The 15387-nt window shown below is 40.9% G+C and overlaps 1 long non-coding RNA gene and 1 pseudogene across 2 annotated transcripts in view; one reads left to right on the forward strand and one right to left on the reverse strand.

The window, feature by feature from the left end:
• LOC142440900 (uncharacterized) overlaps positions 1–15387 on the reverse strand; it is a 118236-nt gene that overhangs the window by 70347 nt on the left and 32502 nt on the right. The window lies entirely within an intron of this gene.
• On the forward strand, positions 2567–3827 carry LOC142440899 (tubulin alpha-1C chain pseudogene; annotated as a pseudogene).

The raw sequence follows: 15387 nt of genomic DNA on the forward strand, positions 1-15387 counted from the left end.
GGTAGTGGGGAGGAGATGAGTCACTCAGGGTTCAGTGTAGCAACAATGAAACTCAAAACCTTCCTCTAGTACTTGAATGCTTCCTTCCCCCCAATTATCATGATCCCAATTCTACCTTGCGGACCTGGTTATACCAGAGGATGCACAGCGGTACAGCTGGGATCTGGAAACACAGGGAATCTAGGACAGATGCACCCCTCAGGACCAGCGGTAGGTATGGCGACACCGGGAAAGAAGTGGGTGTAGAAACGGGGAACTGATCTTGGGGATCTACATGTAACCTTCTCTCTGGGGGATGGGCAACAAGAAAGTGGGTGAGGGAAGGCGCCGGGCAGTGTAAGATAGGATAGAGTAATAATTTATAAGCTATTAAGGGTTCGTGAGGGATGGGGGAGCGGGGAAGGAGAGGGAGGGAAAAAAGGAAAATGAGCTGATTCCAGGAACCCAAGTGGAAGGCGAATTTTGAGAATGATGAGGGCAACGAATGTATAAGGGTGCTTTACTCAATTGATGTAAGTATGGATTGTGTTAAGAGTTGTATGAGCTCCAATAAAATGATTTATTAAAAAAAAATAAGAAGGCCATACTCCCAAGGAGGTATCATCAGTCTGTGACCTGACTGACTAGTTGGATTCCACCTCTACACAAATTGACAAAGTATCATCAAACTACTAAATCCTAAGTACATATGACAGAGTCTCACCGCCCTTGCTTCCTGGGAATAGTCTGCTGGTATTTCTTCCCAGACAGATTTGTTTGCCCTTCCATGGTACTTTCAGTATTCTTCACAAGCCCCACAACCGAATGAATCCATTCTTTTCCATCTTCTTCATTCAGTGAGTGTTCAACTTTTACATGCATATGAGGCAATTTAAAATATCACAGCTTACACCAGGCAAACCTCAGTCCTCAAAATGTCCTCCTTGCTCTTAAACACTTATACAAGGTCTTGTACAGATTTGCCCAATACATCATTTCATTTCTTGACTGTTGTTTCCGTGAGTACTGATTATGGATCCAAGTAAGATGGAAACCATGACAACTCGAAGGACCTAAATGTAAACACTAAAACAATTAAAACTTTTTAAAGGCATAGGTAATGATATCTGAGACCTTGAGTTAAAGAAATAGTATTTCTTAGATATGACATTATTAAAGCATAATTTGTAAAAGAAAATAATTGATAAGTTAGGCCTCATTAATATTTAAAACTTTTGTATTTCAGAAGACACCATTAAGAATATTTAAAAGACAAGTCATAGACAGAGAAAATTATATGTAACCTCTGATATAAGATTACACATACATATTTGATTAAGAACTTTTACCTAAATTACACAAATAATTCCAGAAAGATATTAAAGATATTTTTCAACTTTAAACCTTGATAATTAATTTTCAGAGTAACCATGAGATGAATAGACAAAGTAGACAGCTGAGTTACTGGAGGAGCAAATGAATAATTTTTTAACTATCTATCCAAAATAGAAGAAAGAAAAATAGAAAATCTTTGTCAAATAGAATGTACAGGATTCCAGACTTAAATTCAACCATATCATTAATTACAAGTGAAAATAAAGGTAAATTCTGATTATTATGCAGGTGTCTGAGAGAAGGCAGATTCGTTCACTATCTTCCCTGTGTTATACACTGTTTTAGGTGGTTGGACATATCAATGAAAAAAAGAAAGTTTTTAAACATAGAGGACATAATAAGTGGGTTTTTTTTCTAATTTTATCTCCCTTAAGACTTTAATGATTTATAAATTTAAATATATTTGTGCAGCAGGTTATTTTAAAAGTAAATAGCCATGAAAAGACATATAAGTAAATAAAAAGCAGTGAGCACCAAGTAACTAAGTGAACATATGCAAGAAATGATTACAGTATGATTCAGACTGAGGCAATTCGTGAGGACTAATTCTAACCAGGTTTTTAGAAGATTTCCTGGGCGGTGCAAACAGCTAACACGTTGGCTGCTAACCAGAATGTGGTTTGAGTCCATCTCTATAAGCTTCTGAAAAGTCTTGGCAATCTTCTGAAAAACCGACCACTGAGGATCTCAAGGGCGGCAGTTCTACTCTGGCACGCACATGGTCACCGTGAGTCTGAAGCGACTCAACAGCACTCGGTTTGTTCTATTTGGTTTTAATGAGCTTAAAGACATTTAAAACAAAACAGAAATGATACATTACAGTCATATCACAAGCTGTATGCTAATTAGAAGATAGAAATGCTTATTATATCTAATTTATAATAAAAACAGACATGAATATTTATATACTAGGCAATGTATAATTACATAGGTTCCAGTGTTGTGAAATTTAACCTTGGAGAAAAAACAGACCTTTGAAAGTAGAAAAGTTTGACTTCTCCCCCGGAGTGCTTGGTAGTCTGTCAGCAGGAAGCTCCTGTCGCCGTCCTTTCTTCTCCTCTCGCCCCACAAAGCCCGCACGAGCCCCAGCATCGGAGTGCATCTCCATCGAAGTCGGCCAGGCCGGTGTCCAGATCGGCACTGCCTGCTGGGAGCTCTACTGTCTGGAACCCGGCATCCAACCGATGGCCAGATGCCCAGTGACAAGACCATTGGGGGAGGGTACGACTCCTTCCACACCTTCTTCAGTGAGATGGGCGCTGGCAAGCATGTGCCCAGGGCAGTGTTTGTAGACCCGGAACCCACGGTCATTGAGGAAGTTCGCACTGGCACCTACCGCCAGCTCTTCCACCCTGAGCAGCTCACCACGGGCAAGGCGGATGCTGCCAACAACGATGCCCGGGGGCACTACACCATCGGCAAGGAGACCATCGACAAGGAGACCATCGACCTGGTCCTGGACAGAATCCGCAAGCTGGCTGACCAGCGCACAGGCCTCCAGGGCTTCTTGGTTTTCCAGAGCTTCGGTGGGGGCACCAGTTCCGGGTTCACATCCCTGCTGATGGAACGCCTCTCAGTTGATTCAGCAAGAAGTCCAAGCTGAAGTTCTCCATCTACCCTGCCCCTCCGGTGTCCACAGCTGTAGTTGAGCCCTACAACTCCATCCTCACCACCCACCCACCCTGGAGCACTCAGATTGTGCCTTCATGGTAGACAATGAGGACATCTATGACATCTGTCACAGGAACCTCGATATCGAGCGCCCAACCTACACCAACCTTAACCGCCTGATTAGCCAGATCATGTCCTCCATCACTGCTTCCCTCAGATTTGATGGTGCCCTGAACGTAGCTCTGACAGAATTCCAGACCAACCTGGTGCCCTACCCCCGTGTCCACTTCCCTCTGGCCACATACGCCCCTGTCATCTCCGCTGAGAAAGCTTACCACGGACAGCTGAGTGTAGCAGAGATCACCAATGCTTGCTTTGAGCCAGCTAACCAGAGGGTGAAATGTGACACCCCCCCCCATGGCAAATACATGGCCCACTGCCTGTTGTACTGTGGTGATGTGGTTCCCAAAGATGTCAATGCTGCCATTGCCACCATCAAGACCAAGCGCAGCATCCAGTTTGTGGATTGGTGTCCCACTGGCTTCAAGGTTGGCATTCATTACCAGCCTCCCACTGTGGTCCCTGGTGGAGACCTGGCCAAGCTGCAGCGAGCTATGTGCATGCTGAGCAACACCACAGCCGTTGCTGAGGCCTGGACTCGCCTGGACTACAAGTTTGACCTGATGTACGCCAAGCGTGCCTTTGTCCACTGGTACGTGGGTGAGGGGATGTAGGAAGGAGAGTTCTGTGAGGCCCAGGAGGCCATGGCTGCCCTGGAGAAGGACTATGAAGAGGTGGGAGCAGATAGTGCAGATGGGGAGGATGAGGGTGAAGAGTATTAACCTGTCACATTGTACACTCCGTTGTCTTCGGACTTTTATATCTGTTGTCCTGTAAAACTGTCCCGTGACCCCTGTCAATAAAAGTGTTTTCTTTTTAAATTAAAAAAAAAGTAGAAAAGTTTATGTGACATGCCTCCAAAATCCACAGGTATCACATCCTAAAAGTTTTCCAAATAATCCTACTAAATTATATTTCATGCTAAACCTAAAAACAAAAATTATTTCAATTGTTCAGTAGTTGGTAATAGTCTTTCAAAAACTCAGACTTCTCTATTACAGTGATAAACCATTCAACTGCTAACTGAAAGGCGGGTTTAAACCAACCAGCCACTCTTCAATGGATGAAAAGACTGTGATGTGCTCCTAAAAATATTACAGCCTAGGAATTCTGTACAATAACCCTACACCAGGTCAGTCGACAGCAACTCTGAGAAACAACAGCACAAATCAAAAATTTAAAAAGATTACCGGAGACTATGCCTACTAAGGCCTTTTGATAAACAAGAAGTGCCTTATGGAAAATGGATAGCTAACAAAGCTTTGGTGAAAGCTAGCGTTGCAGAGGCAGCGATAGGGAGGATACTGGTTTAGGTGAATGAACAAACCTCATGTGGAGACTAGGCCTCCCTGCACAAGGACTCGTCTTCCTCTACTTCAAAGTTGCACGGCCAAGCTTTTTCCAGCCTTCCCCAAAGAGGCCTACAGATAAGTGTATCAAGGTGGGCGTGCATTGAAGAAAGGTATCATCAGACTCTTGAGGGATTACTGAACATTAGCTCTGAAATGACAGCAGTTCCTGGAGCCCCAAACTAATCCTATCGTTGACCCATCAAGGCAGGGCTTATGAAAGTCAGGTGATCAGGGGAGTTTTAGTTCAGATCCACTTCACAGTGGGTCTTTGGGGTCTTCAAATCTACCCTGAGGCTATATCCCGTTTGGGAATGCCTAATCAGAATGGACAACCTCATCACTGGCATAAATCTCACATTGGTTCCTGACTTGACAAGGATGCTCATTATAGTAGGAAAAGCTAGTGCAACTCATTGCACGTGGGATGCAGAAGGGTCTTATTTTCCCAGATTGTCCCCCAAATATATGTCAAACCTAAGACCCTGCATGCAAGACATATTCAATGACTGTACACTCAGAAGTCAGCTGCTTAGAGGTTATCTTCCTGAAGATTATCTACGAGCTAGAGCAATCAGACTCTACAGGCTGTCCCACCCTAACTAGGGCCCACTCCCTTCTGATAAGGATAGTGGATTGTGTCCAGGAAGGAGGACCCAGAGACACTGTGAAGCCAACACAAGGAGGACCAGGGTTAAGCTGCCAACTTGAATTTAGGGTCCGCCCATCTTCTCACATGTGTATCCTTAATGCTGCCCCTCCCAATTGCATGTACACCCCTAGCTTGTTCCCCTCCAATTGATGTATGCTGATTGTACAACCCCTTGCCATTATGATGTAATCAGGGGGCTCACACATCCCCAAAAGTGTACATATGCCATGATTGCAAATGAACTCTCTCTCTCTACGCAGACCTGGCTGCTGAGATCATGGCCGTCCCAGAGGGGAGCAATTGCATACTTTAGCTTGTCTGATGTCTCTTTAATTGTACCCCTCAATTATACAACTGCCCCTTGGACCTTTTCGAATGTGGGGACTGGTATCCCACAATTGTATCTGCCCCCTACCTAACAAAATAGTAAGCAAAAAGCAATACTGTTTTCCTGGAGTCAATGCAGAAAATAGTGCCACCATCAAAGGACTGAAGGGTACAAGGGTATTGACTCCCACCACATTCCCAGGGAACTTGGTTACTTGGCCATGCAGAAAAGAATGGATCTTGGAGAATGACAGTAAAATATAGCAAACTTGACCAGCTAGAAACTCCACTTGCAACTGCTCTTCCAGATGTGGTTAAATTTCCTAATCAAATTAACACAATCCCTGGTACCTGGTTTTTACCTAGTTAGCTGGCAATTTTGTTTATAATATCGCCAGCCACTCCATGGAAGACAAGTGAAGCTTTTTGCTCTTGTAAAGAGTTGGCCTCAGAAAGACACAGGGACATTCTACTGTATCCTATACGGTCACTATGAGTTGGAAGATGATTTGGAATTAACTACCTGGCAGTGAGTTTTTGATAGTCTTTATCCTTTTACCTACTTATCTAATCCACCACCCACTGCCACTAAATCGATTCTTGTCCTGTCTTTGTAAGACAGAGCAGAATTTCTCTTTAGATTTCTGAGGGTGTAAACCTTTACAGGAACAAACGGCCTCATTTTTCTCCAAACACATTTAGCTAGAAAGACAAATATCTGAAACTTCCTCTTGGATATTTTCCCCAAATTTCTCATGAAATTTAAATGTTTTTTCTCTCTCACAATAACTATGCTAGTATTAAATGTTTCAATGAAAACAATTAAGTAACAGAATGCATAATATAAAATAGAGACAAATCTAGCAATCCGTTTGCTATTTGCTGAGACTTCACAATATATATTTGTAATCATTTTACTGGGTGTTTATACAACTCTTATCACAATCCATATATCCATCCATTGTGTCGAGCACATTTGTACATATGTTGCCATTATCATTCTCAAAACATTTGCTTTCTACTTGAGCCCTTAGTATCAGCTCATTTTCCCCCTCCCTCTCTGTTCTCCCCTCCCCATGAACCCTTGATAATTTATAAATTATTATTATTTTGTCATATCTTACACCATCCAACATCTCCCTTCACCCACTTCTCCACTGACCGTCCCCCAGGGAGGAGGTTATATGTAGATCCTTGTAATCTGTTTCCCCTTTCTCCCTCACCTTCCCTCCACCCTCCCAGTATTGCCACTCTCACCACTGGTCCTGAGGGGTTCATCTGTCCTGGATTCCCTGTGTTTCCAGTTCCTATCTTATCTGTACCAGTATACATCCTCCAGTCCAGCTGGATTTGTAAAGTAGAATTGGGATCATGACAGTGGTGGAGAGGAGGCATTCAAGAACTCAAGGAAAATTGATTGCATGTTTCATCATTGCTACACTGTACTCTGACTGGCTCATCTCCTCTCTGTGGCCCCTCTGCAAGGGTATGCCCAATTTCCCACAAATGGGCTCTGGGTCCCCAATCTACACTCCCCCTGATTCACAAAGCTATGATTTTTGTTGTTGTTGTTCTTTGATGCCTGATAACTGATCCCTTCGACGCCTTGTGATCTCACAGGCTGGTGTGCTTCTTCCACGTGGGCTTTGTTGTTGCTCAGTTAGAAGGGCCCCCGTTTATCTTCCAGCCTATAGGACCCCAGATTCTATATCTTTTGATAGCTGGGCACCGTCAGGTTTCTTCACCGCACTTGCCCATGCACCCGCTTTGTCTTCAGCATTCATGTCGGGGTAGGCTGATGTGCTTCTTCCATGAACCGCACAATATTTTTATCTCCTCTTTTCTCCCAGGCTTTGTTTATTCTTGAAGCTTATGTCCAGGTTACAAAAATAAAAGTTCATTTTACTATACATTGCTAACCATATTAGAACCACAGAAGCACATTAACACTTCTACATTCCATAAGTACAGCAATGTCACCAGAGAGGAAATGCCTTATGGTTCTAGTTTAGTTTATGGTTCCTTTACAAAACCTACCAAAATGACATAGCAAAGACTTTGTTTTTTCTGAAAGTAATAAAGTAATCCATTGCATCTTCATCACTAACTAATTAATTACACTTCAAGCGGGATTTATATTACTTTAAACACCTTTAGAGGAAAAATCTTTTAATCATCATTTTAAATTAATATAATAATTGATTATGTCATTTATTGGCTAAACAGGAACAAAATGTTAATCCCATAAAAGATGTTTAATAATAATTTTAACTGTAAACACAATAGTGTTAGGATACTATCAACATTGCCAAACATAAATTCAAGAACTTTAGACAATGTTAAAGAGGATAAAATACTAAATAAAAATGATATAACTATATTCATATACCTGTGTGTAATTATATATTGCTGTTTTAAATGAATACATATTGTTGAAATTTGTTCAAAAGGAATTTTGGGGGAAAATTTTAAAGATAATTAACCAGCAATAAAACAATTTTTTATTATAAATCTCAGACCAAAAGAAAGTGAATATATTACAAAATTATTGAGTATTAATTACTCTGCTTTTTTACACAGAAGGATGTATAGCAATCTAATTCTATGGTTATTACATATGCAATTTTCACCAACCTAATGAATTTTGCCTTCAGAATTACTTTCTATAAATAAATTTTTATTAGTGAAAGAATTTCATAACACAGTTAAACAGTTTGGGTTCTACATTAATGTTTATAAGAACTTTCAACAAAAAGGCCCAACTGTTACTTTTTTTAATTTAATAAATCTTTTTATTTGGGCTCATACAACTCTTATCATAATCCATACATACATCAATTGAGTAAAGCACCCTTATACATTCGTTGCCCTCATCATTCTCAAAATTCACCTTCTGCTTGGGTTCCTGGAATCAGCTTGTTTTCCTTTTTTCCCTCCTCCTCCCTTCCCTTTCCCGCTCCCCCCGAACCCTTAATAGTTTATAAATTATTATTTTATCTTATCTTACACTGCCCAGTGTCTCCCTTCACCCACCTTCCTGTTGCCCATCCCCCAGAGAGGAGGTTACACATAGATCCCCAAGATCGGTTCTCCCTTTCTATACCCCCTTCCCTCCTGGTGTTGCCACTCCAACCGCTGGTGTTGAGGGGTTTGTCTGTCCTAGAGTCCCTGTGTTTCCAGATCTCTACTGCACCGCTGTGCATCCTGTGGTCTAACCAGGTCCCCGCAAGGTAGAATTGGGATCATGATAGTTGGGGTCATGATAATTGGGAGGGGAGGAAGCGTTCAGGAACTAGAGGAAGGTTTTGAGTTTCATTGTTGCTACACTGAACCCTGAGTGACTCATCTCCTCCCCACTACCCTTCTGGAAGGGATGTCCAGCTGTCTACAGATGGGCATTGGGTCCCCATCATGCACTCCCCTCATTAAAGGAGGAAGGACGAAGTGGAGTACACCTGGGCCCACCAAGGTCAGAGGACGATAGCCTGGCTCAAAGGGCCCATGGTACAGAGAGGACCATACAGCTGGCCAGAATTGTTACTTTTAAAATGACTATTTTTGTGTAGGCTATCCATATTTTGAATAGATCTCATTGAAGAACATTCATTTTATTTCCAGTCCCTTGGGTACATGGGATTTTTAAATGCAGCCAAACTACAGGAATTTTCTGATACTCAATTGCCACGATAGCTATGCATGAGAAATTCTTATTATGTTAACAGAACAGAATGCATTTGAAAGCAGAGTTGACGATCTAGATTCTATTTTACAACTGGAAAAGACACAAGATTCAGCCTTTTCCCCTCCTCGTGGAGAGACCTTTCTTATTAATAGCCATTAAAATGTTCAACATATTTTAAGCTTGCAACACCATGGCCTCATCACAAGTTAGGTTATTTAGGAGAAACTACATTTCTTTTATAGGAAAATATTAAAAATAAACAATTTCTCAATCACATATATTTTTCAAATATTAAGAAAATAAAATGTGACAGTTTTGACAACGTATATTCAATCACCCAACCAAGCAACTCGCTGAGTTTGAAACCAGATAAAAGTTTTGTGCCGTATGCAAAATCAATCTAAAGCTGTGGTTTTCTTGTTTTGTTTTGTTTTTTGTAACCTGAAAAAATAGCATCATCACTGTGGATTCCACCCTGGAATGTGAAAGCAGAAATTACATTGTGCTGTTAAAATGTTAGCAATCTCATTTCATTTTTTGAAAAGGCAATTTAGTTTCCATGAAATAAAGAGTTGATTATATCTCTTATCACAGTTACAAGAATTTGATCTATCACAAAGTAGAAGAGCTGGCATGTGCCAACTATCAACCAGGAAAAATGAACCTGATTCATAATTCACTTTGAGAATGTCTAGTTAGTCAATCAAGTGATTTGTAATCATGAAGTCTGCCAGAAATTGAATGAATAATGGGCCACAGTAAAATCCCTAGATTTTCCCAGTGTTCTTATTTCATTATGTGGCTTTTATTGCTATTTTTGATTGCTGTTTCTCAGCAGCACAAATTAAATTGCATATATTTACTCAGAAAGCTTTTTACTATTAAAACAAACTAAAGGATATATAAGTTCAATGATCAGACTACTTAATGTCCTCCCACAAAATTACAAATCTTAGTGTTAATAGATTGAACAATAAAAGTTTCATTCTACCAAAGCCCTTCTTATTCCCCATTTTATTATTTTATAAATAAGTTGTTTGATCATAGCTTATTTAAATTCAGTACATTTTCTTAAATTGTTCCCATATATTCTAAAACAAGGAAAATCACCTAACAAAATCAACTGGGTAACAAAAGTCCTTTTAATATTTTCATTGCATTGTATTCCCTTAGCTAAAACTGTAAATATATACTACAATCTTGTAGTTAGAAACATTTGACCTCTAATATACTTATTAAATTAGAAATAAATAAAAACCAAACCTAATTTAAAGCTTGTCATAAGAGTATATTAGTAGTCAAATGATGGGATTATATGATAAATAAGAGTTTTTCCAAATGTAAAACTACTGAGCTGTGTAAGAAATTGTACTTTGGACAACACTGGCCATTGCTATTGTTAGGCCAGTGTTGTTCTTGTTCGGTGCCAGCAAGTCTGCTCTGACTCAAAGCAACCCTGTGAGTAGCAGAACGGAACACTGCTTGGTCCTGAAAAATCCTCATAATTTTTCCTAAGTTTAAGTCTAGGGTTGGAGCCAGTGGGTCACTCCATTTCAGTGAGGGTCTTCCTCTTTTCCACTGGTCCTCTACTTGATTAAGTATGATGCATTTTTTGTATGATGTATTTTTTGAGGGACTTGTTTCTCCTGATAACACATCCCAAGTATGTGAGATGAATTTCACCATCCTTGCTTCCAAGGAGCATTTTGGCTGTAACTCCTCCATGACTCGGTAGCTTGCTCTGGTGGAAGCCCATGGTGCTTTCAGTATTCTTCACCAACACCAGAATTTAAATGCATGAATTCTCCTCTGGGCTTCCTTGTCCATTGTCCAGCCTTCACATGCATTCAAAGTGATTCAAAGTACCATGGCATGGGTCAGGCACAACCTAGTCATCAAAACAACATCTTTGCTAATACCTTAAAGAAGTCTTAGGAAGCATATTTGCCCGAAGCTGTTAAGTCATTTTATGAACTGATGCTTCCATGAGAATTGGTTGTGGACCCAAGTAAAATGAAAATCTTGAGAATTTCAATCTTTTCTCCATTTATCATGATGTTGTCTATTGATCTGGTGGGGATATTTTGTTTTTGTTTATTTGTTTGTTTGTTTGTTTGTTTACTTTAGCTTGTAATCCATACTGCAAACTGTAGTCTTTACATCTGTAAGTGCTTGAAGTCATCTTCACTTTCAGCAAACACGGTTGTGTCACCTGCTTATCACAGGTTATTAATGACCGTTCCTCTGAATTATATTGGCCATTTTAAGGATTGAATGATATAAGAATTACACAGTTTTAAAATAAATGAAAATTTTACATATGTAAAAGGCTCATCTTTGATTTGCTTTTCATCATTTTCACACAGAGTGGTCCTATTCTAGTGCCAAAGAACATGTGGGTTTCCTTAAGAAAAGTCTTGAGTCATTTACTCAAACCTACTACACTCATTATTGAAGTCCCGTCGCTGTGAAAATACTACTCAACGATGAAACACACAACTCTCCTCTAGTTCCTAACTTCTTCCTCCCCGTCTAGCATGATCCCAATTCTACCTTCCAAATCTGCCCAGACCAGAGCATGTACACTGGTACAGAGAGGAACTGGAAACACAGGGATGGATGATCCCTGCAGGACCAGTGGTGTGAGTGGCAATACCTGGAGGGTGGAGGGAATGTGGGGTAGAAAGGGGAACTGATTACAAAAATCTACATATAGCCTCCTCCCTGGGGGATGGACAGCAGAGAAGAGGGTGGGGGGAGACGTCAGACAGTGTAACATAGGACAAAATAATAAACAATATATGAATGTTGAAGGGTTCATGAGGTAGGGGGGAGTGGGGAGGGACGGAGAAAATGAGCAGCAGATATTAAGGGCTCAAGTAGAAGGCAAATGTTTTGAGAATGATGATGGCAACAAATGTACAAATGTGCTTGACACAATAGATGTATGTATGGATTGTGATAAGAGTTGTAAGAGTCCCCCAATAAAATGATTTAATTTTTTTAAAAAGAAAGAAAATACTCTGATACCTAAATTTTATGGATATGTTTCCAATAATTTGTGTTTGGTATTCAAGATAACAAAATCCTGACATATACTGCACATTGACTCCTGTAAACTACTATGATTATTATGGTATTTCAGAAAAGATATCCTTTAATTTTGTTTTGCTTTTTAATATATTTACCTATATATTGCTCTATATGTCTCAGAAAGCTGGGGAAGTACTGGAAGCACTCAGTCTATGTTGTGGAATTTAGAAGACAGCTACCTGGCCAATTAACTGGAAGAGATCCAGATTTGTGCCCATTCCAAAGAAAGGTGACCTAACAGAGTGCTCAAATGATAGAACGATATTATTGATATCACACACAAGTAAAATTTTGTTTAAGATCATCCAACAACGGTTGCAGCAGTACATTGATATGGGAACTGCCAGAAGTTCAGGCCAATTTAGACGAAGATGTGGACCAAGGACATCATTGCTGGTGTCTGATGGACATGTGACATCAAATGCCAGAGAATAACAAAAAGATGCATACTTGTATTTCAATGACTACGCAAAGCTGTGTCACCATACTAAACTGTGGGTGACCTTGAGGAGAGTGCAGATTCCAGAACACTTGGTTGTGCTCTTGAGAAACTTGTCCAGGGGTCAAGAGCACGCAGCCTACTTTGAACTCAGGAAGGTGTGTGTCAAGGTCACATCCTCTCACCATGCCGCTTCAAACTGGACACTGGGAAAACCATCAGAGAAGCTGGACTACATGAAGAAGAGTATGGCTTATAAGCAACCTGTGGTATGCATGAGACACAACCTTGCTTGTTGAAAGTGAGGAGGACTTGAAGCACTTGCTGATGAAGATCAGGGTTGTAGCCTTCAGAATGGATCAAAATGCAATGTAATTAAGAACACTATCCTCACAAGCTCCATTATCACGATAAATGGAGAACAGGTTGAAGTTGTCAAGGATTTTCTCAGACTTGGATCCACAATCAATGATCATGCAAATAGCAGTCAAGAGAACAAAAGACACATTGCATTAGGTAAATCGGCTGCACAAGACCCCTTTAGAGTATTGAAGAGCAAGGATGCTACTTTGAGAACTAAGGTGCACCCGACCCACGCCACGGTGTTCTCCGCTGCAGCATATTCATGTGAAAGTTGGACAGTGAACAAGCAAGACTGTAGAAGTATAGGTGGGTTTAAATTGCAGTGCTGGAGAAGGCTGTCGAAAGCACCGTGGACTGCTAACAGGACAAGCCAGTCTGAACTGGAAGAACTACGGCCAGAGAGATCCTTAGAAGCAAGGCTGACGAGACTTCATCTTACACACTTTGCACATACTGTTGGGAGAGACGGGTTCCTGGAGAAGGACATCATGCTTGCTAAAGCAGAAGGGGGTGATGTAAAGAGGAAGGTCTCTGAGGAGCTGGATTGGCACAGTGGCTGCATCCATGGATTCTGGCGTGGGAATGGTTGTGAGGAGGCCTGCAGTGCTTCATTCATTGTGCAGAGGGTCACTATGGATTGGAGCCAACTGGATGGCACCTAACAACAAAAAAATCTTACTTTTCTCTAAAAGTCAGGAACATTTCTTCTGCATTTTCTTTGGAAAATCGATCTTAGGGAAAAGCACAGCTAGAATGTTCCTTAGAAGTGAGGCTGGTGAGATTTTGTCTTGTGTACTTCGGATATGTTATCAGAAGGAGCAAGCTCTTAAAGAAGGCCATTGTGGTGAAGTTTTTAAAATATGGCTCTTTTATCCTTATCTAACTCTCACCAAATGATCAGGTGAGAATAGGCAAATAAGTTGTGTGAAACATTAATAGAAGGAATTGGTCTGTTTTAGTTTCCCCTCCCACAGCTATAAGAATGAGCTACCTCATTCTCATAGAGAGAAATCCGAGAGAAATCAAGGATGAAGAGCACAGCACATTCAGGAGCTCTGGCTGAAGTCATGGCGACCAAGACCAGAAGCACCAAAGGCTGTAGCACAGTGACCAAGGGACGGAGCAAGGGAGTCAGGCCAAGACAAGAAGGCCATGAGACAGAACAGAGGAACAATGTCACCACTGAATCCAATCACTGGGGTGGCTCCCTGACCCGTGGAGACAGAAGCCAAGGGATCCTGAGGCTTAAAAGCTGAGGACTAGAAAGACGGATTTTTTTTTTTTTAATGAGGAGCTGATACCAAGGGCTCAAATAGAAAGCAATTATTTGGGGAATGATGAGGGCAACAAATGGGCAAATGTGCTTGACATATATGGATGTCTGTATAGATTGTGATAAGAGCTGTATGAGCCCCCAACAAGATGATTTTTTTTTTTAAAAAAGAAACACAGATTTAGCTGCTGGCTACAGAGAGGTGTTGCTGTGACCATACTACATCCTTGATATTTTCTGATCCTGGATTGGGGTAACCTCTTAACGTTCCTAACAAACCCCTTTAATCATGAATGTTGTTATGAGCCGTGTGCCCACTGCGATGGATTATCAAATCCAACAGCAAAGTCGAGTGTCATGGGAGAAACATTTGGTAGCAATAGGCCTTGAGTTGGTGAGGAGTTGAATTCTCCTTCTCCCTGGTATAGCCAGATCTGGCCTCCCTGCCATTTGCCCAAGCATCATGACTGATAACGTACAAGGTCAGAGAACATAAGGAAGACCTGCAATGAGATGGACTGACACATGGCTGCAACAATGAACTGAAACATGGGAATGATTGAGAGGATGACATAGTAGCCAGCAGTGTTTCATTCTGTTATACAGAAGGTTGCTGTGAGTCGGGGATGACTTAATGGCACCTCACAACTGCTTTGGAGAATAAAACCAGTTACCATTGAGTAAATTCCAGTGCATGACAACTCTATATGTGTCAAAGTAGAACTGTACTCCCAAGTTTTTTAAAATCTTAATTGGGGGGGCGGTTGTTGATGATTTTAACATTGAATATTATTTGCAAAAAGGAACAGCACTATCCCTTGGAGTTCATGGAAGTGATCATCACTATCACATCAACTGCCAGGATCATCTTTCTTTTCTATATAAAAGAGCCAATCAATCACCAGCTAATGCTTAAGCACTTACTAGATATATATACCAGCTATGTGGCAAGTTTGCAGCCTCTTACCTTGCTTATGCAGTCTGAATGCTGAACGTGTATTATAGAATCCCGCAGCATCAGGCTTTGAGAAAGATTCACGAACAACCTAATATGTAAAGAACCTTTCGCCAGAAATTAAGACAACATGAAGTACCTACTGATGA

Source organism: Tenrec ecaudatus, chromosome 2 (assembly GCF_050624435.1).
Source record: "Tenrec ecaudatus isolate mTenEca1 chromosome 2, mTenEca1.hap1, whole genome shotgun sequence".
Classification (NCBI taxonomy): Eukaryota; Metazoa; Chordata; class Mammalia; order Afrosoricida; family Tenrecidae; genus Tenrec; species Tenrec ecaudatus.